Genomic DNA, 10,176 nt, shown 5'->3' with positions numbered 1-10,176 from the left:
TGCTTCTCTGCCTCCTCATCGTCCCTATGACTGTGCAATAGACTTATTGCCAGGTACGTCTCCGCCTAAAGGCAAGTTATACTCTCTTTCTATTCCGGAGAGGGAGGCCATGGAGAAACATATTTCTGATTCTCTAGCGGCCAAGATCATACGGCCCTCTTCTTCACCGGCGGGGGCGGGGTTTTTTTTCGTGAAAAAGAAGGATGGGTCTCTTAGACCCTGCATTGACTATCGAGGGCTGAACAGCATCACGGTGAAGAACACGTATCCTTTGCCGCTGATGTCTTCAGCGTTCGAGCGTCTGCAAGGGGCTTCGTTTTTCACGAAATTAGATCTCCGCAACGCATATCATTTGGTTCGCATGAAGCAGGGTCATGAGTGGAAAACTGCGTTTTTGACCCCCAGGGGGCATTTTGAATATTGTGTTCTTCCTTTTGGGCTTTCTAATGCTCCTGCGGTTTTCCAAGCACTCGTAAATGACGTGTTGCGAGATATGATAGATCAGTTTATTTATGTCTACCTGGATGACATTCTGATTTTTTCTCGTTCTCTCCAGGAACATGTGCAGCACGTCAGGCGAGTGCTTCAGCGGCTGCTAGAGAATGAGCTTTTTGTCAAGGCGGAGAAATGCGTGTTCCATGCACAGTCTGTTCCCTTTCTAGGACACATTGTGTCAGTCGAGGGGGTGCGCATGGATCCAGAGAAAGTTCAGGCTGTGGTGAATTGGCCAATCCCCGAGTCTCGTAAGGCCCTGCAGAGATTTCTGGGCTTCGCTAATTTTTACCGGCGTTTTATTCGCAATTTCAGCCAGCTCGCCGCCCCTCTGACGTCCTTAACCTCCTCCAAAACTCCCTTCAGGTGGTCGATCGCAGCACAGGCTGCATTCTCCAATCTGAAGAGCCGCTTTGTTTCAGCTCCTATTTTAGTGACACCTGATCCCTCCCGAAAGTTTGTGGTGGAGGTTGACGCGTCAGAGGTGGGGGTGGGAGCTATCCTGTCCCAGCGCGCCGCCTCGGATGACAGAATTCATCCATGCGCGTTTTTCTCTCATCGATTATCTCCCGCAGAACGAAACTACGACATTGGTAATAGGGAGTTGTTAGCTGTCAAACTCGCTTTGGAGGAGTGGCGTCATTGGTTGGAGGGTTCCCTTTATCGTTTGGACCGATCATAAGAACCTCGAATACATCAGGTCCGCCAAACGACTCAGCTCCAGGCAGGCTCGGTGGGCATTATTTTTCGGACGTTTCGATTTTACCATCTCTTATCGGCCGGGTTCCAAAAACATCAAACCCGACGCGTTATCCCGTCTTTTTGATTCTTCCGAGCGCAATACGTCTCTTGAGCCCATCGTTCCCCAGAGGATTTGTATTTCTGCTGTGACATGGGAGATCGAGAGCAGGGTCCGCACAGCCCTGGATGGGGTAACGCCCCCGGCCGGATGCCCACCCAGTTGTTTGTTTGTGCCGGAGGGGATTCGGTCTGACGTCATTCGATGGGGACATTCCTCCAAAGTGGCTTGTCATCCGGGGGTGAGTCGTACATTATTTTTAGTTAAACAGCGATTCTGGTGGCCAGCTATGGCACGGGACATACGCGAGTTTGTTTTGGCCTGTTCCGTTTGTGCTGTTTCTAAAACTTCCAATCGCCCTCCTGCTGGACTCCTTCAGCCGCTGTCAGTGCCTTCGAGACCCTGGTCGCACATTTCGTTAGATTTCGTCACCTGGCTCCTGCCGTCTGGTGGCAATACGGCTGTTTTGACCGTTGTGGACCGGTTCTCGAAGGCAGCTCATTTTATTCCTCTGCCCAAATTACCCTCAGCCAGAGAGACAGCGGATGCTGTCATTAATCACGTCTTTCGCATTCATGGCCTCCCGACGGACGTGGTTTCTGACAGGGGGCCCCAGTTTGTCTCTAAATTTTGGAGAGAATTTTGTCATTTATTGGGAGCGACTGTAAGTCTTTCTTCTGGGTTTCATCCTCAGAGTAACGGACAAACTGAGAGGGCAAACCAAGATCTCGAGCGCATGTTACGTTGTTTGGTTTCCCAGAATCCCTCCTCTTGGAGTCAGCAGCTCCCATGGGTGGAGTACGCACACAATTCATTACCAGTGTCGGCTACGGGCCTTTCTCCCTTTCAGTGTAGTTTAGGTTACCAGCCACCAGCTTTTCCCAGTCTGGAATCCGAAGTCGCGGTCCCCTCCGCCCACGCCTTTGTCCAGAGGTGCCGACGCACTTGGAACAGGGCCAGGCAGACCCTCCTCCAAGTGGGTGCGCGCACCAAGGCTAAAGCCGATCGCCACCGGTCGAAGCCTCCCGTTTACGTCGTCGGTCAAAAAGTGTGGCTTTCAACTAAGAATATTCCCTTGCGTTCCGTATGTAATAAACTTGCACCCAAATTTATTGGCCCATTCACTGTCATCAAGATCATTAGTCCGGTGGCAGTCCGCCTCAAACTTCCTCCAGCGTACAGGAGAATTCATCCCGTGTTCCATGTTTCCAAATTAAAGCCCGTTTTTCATACGGCGATTAATCCGCCCACTCCGGTTCCCCCCCCCGCCGCGTCTCGTAGATGGGGAGACCGTTTATTCGGTTAAGCGCATTCTGGACTCAAGACGGAGGGGGCGAGGATTTCAGTACTTGGTGGACTGGGAAGGTTATGGTGCGGAGGAGAGGAGTTGGGTCCCTGCAAGGGACATATTGGATCACTCTCTTATCGATGATTACAATCGCCAGGTAAGCGCTTCTGGGAGCACCAGGAGGTGCTCTTGAGAGAGGGGTAATGTCACGGTTGCAGGTTTGTGCGCTCTTCCGGAATGTTTGTGTGATCATGTGGGTTTGTTTTGCTTTTGTGGCCCACGTGTGTTGTTTTGGTCACGTGGCCTTACGTCACTCCGCTGGATTGATTTTTCGCCAGCTGACATACATCATCGTGACTATAAAAGTGCTACGTGTTTAATGTTCATTGTCAGTTCGTTACGTGTGCTCATGTGTGTCTTTCTGTCTGTGTTCAGGACCGTGAGGAGTTTCTGCTAGTGCCTGACTTCCTGTTTGATTCCTGTCCTGTTCCCCTAGCCTTAGCACCACACTCTTTTGTTACACCTGCTTTTTGAGTTTGACTGTGTTTAATAAATTCCTTTGTTCACTCGCTATTGGATCTACCCGAACATTTATTTTGAACGTGACAAAAATATTATAGGTATTATTGTAAAAAAATTCTTGCACCATTTGGGAAATATTTGAAAAAGAGTTAAATAAATTCACTTGAGGGTTAATTATTTTGACGTCAACTGTATCTATTTTACATACATTCCAAAGAATTGTTTTTCTCAAATACAACAAAACAGATACAGTATTATTAAAACAGATTATTCAATTTATAACACAAACACTTACAACTAATTAATTAAATGTTAAAATTAATATAAGGATATTTTAATAAAGACTAATAAAACTATTCTAATGTTACTATATTTGTATTTTTATTTAAAAAAAGGAACTTCCAATGTTTACAACAAAAAGTCTTATTTCTTTCAGGATTGAAGGCTGAAAATATTATTTCTAGACAGACTTTGTATTAAACATATACACTCATTTCCATAAGATCCAATCTGAAAAAAGTTTAGATTGTTTCTCAGCATTAGAGAAGCAGAGTATTCTGGAGAAACCCCTATAGTACAGACACACATATAAGGGCATAAGCGGCATATGGTACAGCAGATCTGGATGCGCCTCGGCTCCTCCATAAATATCCCACATAAAAAAGGAATCCTTCATCTACTGGCTATTAATGGCAGGACTGCTCTTCCACGCCTGCTCCGAATCAGCAGCTCGTTAATCTTCAGATGAAAACATCGCCCTGTTCTGTCCCTCACAGGCCCTTCAGACCAACCACACTCCATCAGTGAGCTCATCTTTAATTTTGACACCCGCTTCTTCACCATTTGTCCAATTAGATGTACCACACAGTTCAGAATATGAAGACGGAGGAAGCTTATTTGAGTGTAATTTTACAGTCTCCCTGCTTTTCTTTCATTAAGTTCAAATAAAAACGTGTATTGCTCACTAATATTCAATCTTCTTACTGCTGTGCTGGTTATATCTACACATTGCTTAATGTGTCCCTTTTATGTGACTCTTACTTTTAGTTCTAAGATCTATACAGTAGGTTTAAATCACTACAAGGCCAGAAACATTTTGTCATGTTCTCTTTCTCATATACTGTAGGTTCAGTTTCTGGTCAGTATTAAGATGTACTCTGCTTGTTGGTTCTAGACTTTTGTGAGGGTCAATCTGTTAGTGCACAACATAAAAAAGTATAAAAATACTAGCCCATAATCATTGAAAATAAATGCCTCAGCATACATTTTTCAGAAATGTTTTCTAAATATGAAAATGCAAATCTATTAGTTAATCTGGAATGTTTTGTTGTATGTTTCAAACAGTGTTTTTTTTTGTGAACTTTAAGGTCCCGGAACAGATCGAGTTAATGCATTTGCATGTTATTTAAGAATGTAGAGGTGTCACGCACAAAAGTGGAGAGCGGGCGGGGGTGGGGGTGTCGCGTACAAAAGTGAAGACCGGGGGTGGCTGTAGCAGACGAAAGTGAAGAGGGTTGGGGCGTTGCGGAAGGAAATAAAAGTGAACAGCTGACGTGGAGGAGGCCGGTTTAGGAAGGGGATGATAAAATGAGGTGATCAGATTTCAGAAGTGCCGGATCCGGATCTGAACCCAACTATTTATAATGAGTTTGGATCAGCCTGATCTCACGGAAAAACATAAGTATTTTACGCTTTGTCAGTTTAGTGGCTAATTTCTAGAATTCAAATTCTACGAGTTTTTCAGTACGATTTTAAAAAGGAGGGTTGGCACCCAACCCCACCTCTAAACCCAATCTTCACTAGGTGATGAGCAAATCAAACAAAATTATAAAAATTTGATAGCTGGAATTTATACGAATAAGCCACTAAATTAAAAAGTTACGAATTGCTGTAAGATGGGTGCGTTAGTTTGGAATAATCTGACCGGTTTACTAATGATTACAGATGAAAGACCGGCTACGATCAATCATATCACATGCTCCTTTCGAAATAATGCCGCAGTAACACTAAGGTTTGAGATTGTGAAATTCTGTTGTACGTCGCTGCAAAAAGGGGGGAGATTAAACTTTCCCCAAAACTGGTATTTAAATAAATGCTTCTCTGAAGCTCCGCCTTTGTTGTCATGGAAATCTACACAGAACCTCAAGTCCTCAAGTAAAAACAAACACGAATGAGCTGATTTAAAATTTGGATGTTTAAATACCCTGAAAATATTCTGGTAATTTCAGTGTTAGAGATGCACTCAGACTACTTTTTGCTCTGTTGACTTCCATTCAGATGCAAGAGAATGCAGGACAGCATACTGTAAATAATAAAATACTGTTTGGATTTTTCAAACTTTTCACCCTAAACATATTTCAGGTCCTCATCCCCAATTATTATACACTATATTCTTTAAAACTTTGCAGACCTTTTACGATCACAAACACAATATACACTGTACATTAAAAGTTATATGCGAAAATAATAATAATAATTATAAGAATACTTTAGCATCCAGAAAATAGGTACACAATCAAACTCAAAAAGAGGTTTTTTAAGCCCATTTGGGTCACGTTGCATGCAAAAACGAAGCAACATGCAAACAATCAAACTCTGTAAACTCCATCACGTTTAATCTCAGCACGATTACTGTCTCTCACATCACTACTTTCACAACTGTTTGATGAAGAAGACGAAACGCAGGGAGGGAGAAGATGATTGAAGATAATGTGCTGAAAAAAACTAATTAACGAAGAAGGCCGTGGCACGTTATCTGTTATCACAGCCGTGCCTGAGTCTCCCATTTATAGATCAAACACAAGTTGGTGCATTTCAGCTTTCTTGTACTCTCGCACAAAGCGAGACGGATCAGGTGAACGGCTTTTGAAGTAGAATGAAATCCTGCACGCCGGGTGGCAGATTGAACCCCAGACAAATGCCTTTCCCAACCTCATTAGCTCAGATGCTTCAATTGGACACACATACACAGCTATATTTTTTGACAATGTGTGAATAATAAAATAACTTTCAGGGGGGTCGGCTTATTAAAAGGGATGTTGCAAAGCTGCTAAATGGGTAATTGTAAATTTCCATGTAACACAAGCTGTCATTTAAAAGCACCATTATAGTTAGTTAAAAGCAAACAATTCTAATGAATTAAACATCACGTATATAAAGTCACTTTTTTAATATGTGATATGTGATAAAATGGGAAATAAAAAACTGCATTAAATAAAATTAAACAAGATAGAAATAGAATGATTTCAATTTTTTTATATTTTTATTATACACACACACACACACACACACACATGTAATATGTAATATATAAATAGGAAGAAATTGAACCTTATTCTTATTTCTGTTTTTTTTTTTTTGTAGTGAAATAAAACCTCCAAAGTTAATTTTCCTTTGCTTTAATGTTGTAAAATTGCTTTAATGTTGTAAAATGTTTCTTATTTCTTAATTAATTTCTAATTTATTTATTTATATTTAAATATGAATTGTGCTTTCATTGTTATGATTGTTTATCTCAGCACAGCAAAACCCTCAAAAATGTACTCAGTTTAGATTCATTTCAGTTCAGTCCGATTTTTGTTTTATTCAAACGGTTTGTAGCAATTGGTTTCCTTAAATGGTTTGAGTAGCCTTAGCTTATTAGGTTTTACTGAGCTCAAATTGCTTCATTTACTCAAATGGATTAAGTTCACAGTACTCAATAAGATTTGTTTTTTAACATAAAGGGTTTGTTGCAATCGATTTCCTTAAATGGTTTGAGTTACCTTAACTTTTTGGGTTTTACAGTGTATAATACATTGAATCTCTTAAAATCTCAGCAGAGGATCAGCTCAATCAATATGCAACTCCAAAAACAGCAGCCCTACCTACTACCAACCTGTTTGCTTTAGAGAGGGACTAAATACTCTCTGAACGGAGTACATTTTACCCAGAGGATTTTGCTGTGCACCAGTTAAAAAATGTAAGTAATAATATGTTCATAATTTGTTACATAATTATTTATACGGAAAACTTAGGGTGTCACACTAAGCTATCCAAACTGTGCTCAGGCATGTTTCACAGTTCGTTTGACAAGTGAGAGTGCTCCGAATTGTGTCCAGGCGTAGTTCAGTTGGCCAGCCCTGGCCCAGTTGAAAGAGATGTGCCAGAGCATGTTTCGGTTGGGTTTTGGCGCAGTACACTTGTAGTGTAAGTGCAAAGTGCGCCTGAGCACGAAACTGAAGACCAGAGGTCCCTTTTAAGGGACTATTTCACATGGATTTATTTATTATTCTTACTTTTCAAAGAACATAAACTGTCATAGTTTATTAAAATACAAACCCCTCGCTGTGCATCAGATGCCACCTTCAGCAAACCTCCTAATAACTGCAGCACGAGGACAAAAGTGGTGGATCTGTTCAGCAAAATATTTGACTGCATGTCACTGCAAAAAAAACAACTTTAAATAATACAAATCAACTAAACTAAAGCAATATCCATTGTATGGAGAGAGAGAGAGAGAGAGAAAGCGCTTCTCTTCTGTTAAACTGAACAGTCGCATCATCAATGACATAATAGTGCTCAGGCACGAAAGGCGGAGGGGGGACAATCACGTCCAACCCGGGCTCATTGTGGAAACGTAGCCTCGCGGACGTTTCTGCGGACCGCGATTTACGTCCTGGGAGGTACGTATTCGAGCGTTTTTTGTTTTCGTGGATACGCAAGAGGCCGCTGTGCGCGCTTTTTCGCGTCTCGGGCGCCTCTCGGGAGCACGCGCCGTTCGCGTCCGCGCCGTTCTCGCGCGAAAAGCCGCCGGACCGGCCGACTCGGCCGCCCTCCTCTTCCTCCTCCTTCCCTAAACCCGAGCGACGGTTCGCAAAAGCCATCCAGGAAAAAAAAAACGCGTTTTCGGATCCCGCCGCGTTCTCGCCCTTATTTTTCTGATTCCGTTTTTCGTCTTACCTGATTTCCGGAACCGCCGTTCCCCGGACTCGATCCCGGTCGTCGTCCCCACAGCCGGCTCCTCCTCCTCCGGGGCCTTCGCTCCGCCGACGCAACGCTGTGAGCTAAGCGGTCAAACTGGTTGCATCGGGAAAGCCCTCCACTCGGAGGCGAGCCGTCGGCCGGCGAGCGCGAAGAGGAGGAGCGGAGCGGCGCCACACCGCCCCGCAGCGTTCGCTCGAAAAAATCTAAACGCGCCCTTACGTACCTCCGGCCATGTAAATCACGGTCTCCAGAAACGTACGCGGGGCTACGTTTCCGGAATGAGCTTGGGTTGATCACGTCTGGGCACGTTCAAGACAACTGTGCCTAGAGTAAATTCTTACATTTTTTATAAAATTTTGAGTAAATATGAATGTTTCTTTTATATTGATCGTTTACAGCATTTTAAAACGGAAATGATATTGATGGGTCTGAAAAAAGTCGTCATCATCATAAATGAAGGGGTCTTCCATCAGGTTTGATGACATTAGTTCAAATCGAGATGACAGCAGAAGCTCTTGTGTCCTAGTTATCCTGTCCCTTGTTTGACCTTTGACTTGTGAAGTGCTGAATTATCAGAGGTGTCAGTATGTGTGTGTGTGTGTGTGTGTGTGTGTGTGTGTGTGTGTGTGTGTGTGTGTGTGTGTGTGTTAGCTGTGTGAGTATAGGAAGAAAAACAAAGACTAAGTGGCAGTGTTTTTCATTAGTAACCCACTGTCCAGGATTAAGACCTTTTCCCATCTGTTTTCAGCTAGAATCTATGAATATAAAATCATCTCTGCAGTGTGAAAGAGACTTTGAGGTCTCCACTAGCTTTGAATCTTTTAGTTTTTAAATTTCTTTTAATAAAAATGGAGCTTTGAGAATGTAATGGTTAGATAATGATGAAAGGTTTTTATTAATGCATTTTGTCACATAATCAAAGACAATGCCCTTAAATCTATCACTTTAATAAACAGGGCTCATTAAAAACTAATGCTATATAGATAGACTGATCAATTTTTCATTAAAATGTTTGCCTAAAATGTTTGCTAAAGATGTTAAATAAATAAACAATTAACAAAAATATCAAAAACTGTATATATTACCAACAAATCAATCAACTGATTAATGATATTGATAAAAACAGTGCTAGTGAAATGATTCAAGGATAAGGTTTACTAAAATGTAATATGACTACCGAAGGTAAACCAGCAAACAAAGTAAATAAATGTATAAAATACCAGCTAAAATTGTCGAGGAATGTAAATATTCCTTTACATTTGAGACTAACATAAATAATTTAAAATGAACAAAATCAATCATTAAATGTGATGGGGAACATTTGGTTCTGGTACTGATTGATGTTTAACTCATTTTAAACCATTAACAGAGTTCACAATAACGGAGTTGACATTTATTTCACCATTTTTTGTTTTAGCTCAAGATTCTAAACCAGATATCACATGGCATGTGATATCTAGTGTTTACCTCAAACTATTGTTTAAAAACAACAAATGAGAAATTCACTGAAATGTCATAATACATTTTTTTAAATAATTAATCTACACTGTTAAAAATTGCTGTTAATTTACATCATAATTTTAAGAGTATTCCTGTTATTTTCAAAAGCATAGTGTTGCTGTTATTTTACAGTTTATAAAATGACATAGACAAAATTTAACATTACTTTACCATATTTATTACACTAAGGCAACAAAACAGTGATTACCAGTATTCTGTAAACATTTTCATCTGTCTTAACCGGTGAGTGCAGCATGTTTCTTTAACACAAAATGCACTTCTGCGATTGCACATAGGCTAACTGTTTGCTGATATTATAGCATTATGATGAAACAATGTTTTAGATTGATTTTAGTGCTGAATCCGTCAATGTGCAAACTGCATCGCAGAGTGCACCTGGATTTGATTGGATTGATTCTATGTAGCACTGTGAAATGACAGTGATCTCGTTGCTAATTGTAGCTTTAGCTTTTAATAGCTACTTAATATGCCTTCAATGTAGGCTTTGATAAAATGTTATTTCGCTAACGCTGTGCTTTCCAATATTATTGTAGCATGTTTGTATTGTAATGTTACTTTGCAGAGTACAGTTGGCTAATGAAAATGTTAT

Source organism: Danio rerio, chromosome 19, assembly GCF_049306965.1.
Source record: "Danio rerio strain Tuebingen ecotype United States chromosome 19, GRCz12tu, whole genome shotgun sequence".
In the NCBI taxonomy this organism is placed as follows: Eukaryota; Metazoa; Chordata; class Actinopteri; order Cypriniformes; family Danionidae; genus Danio; species Danio rerio.
Note: the sequence above shows the minus strand (reverse complement) of the source record.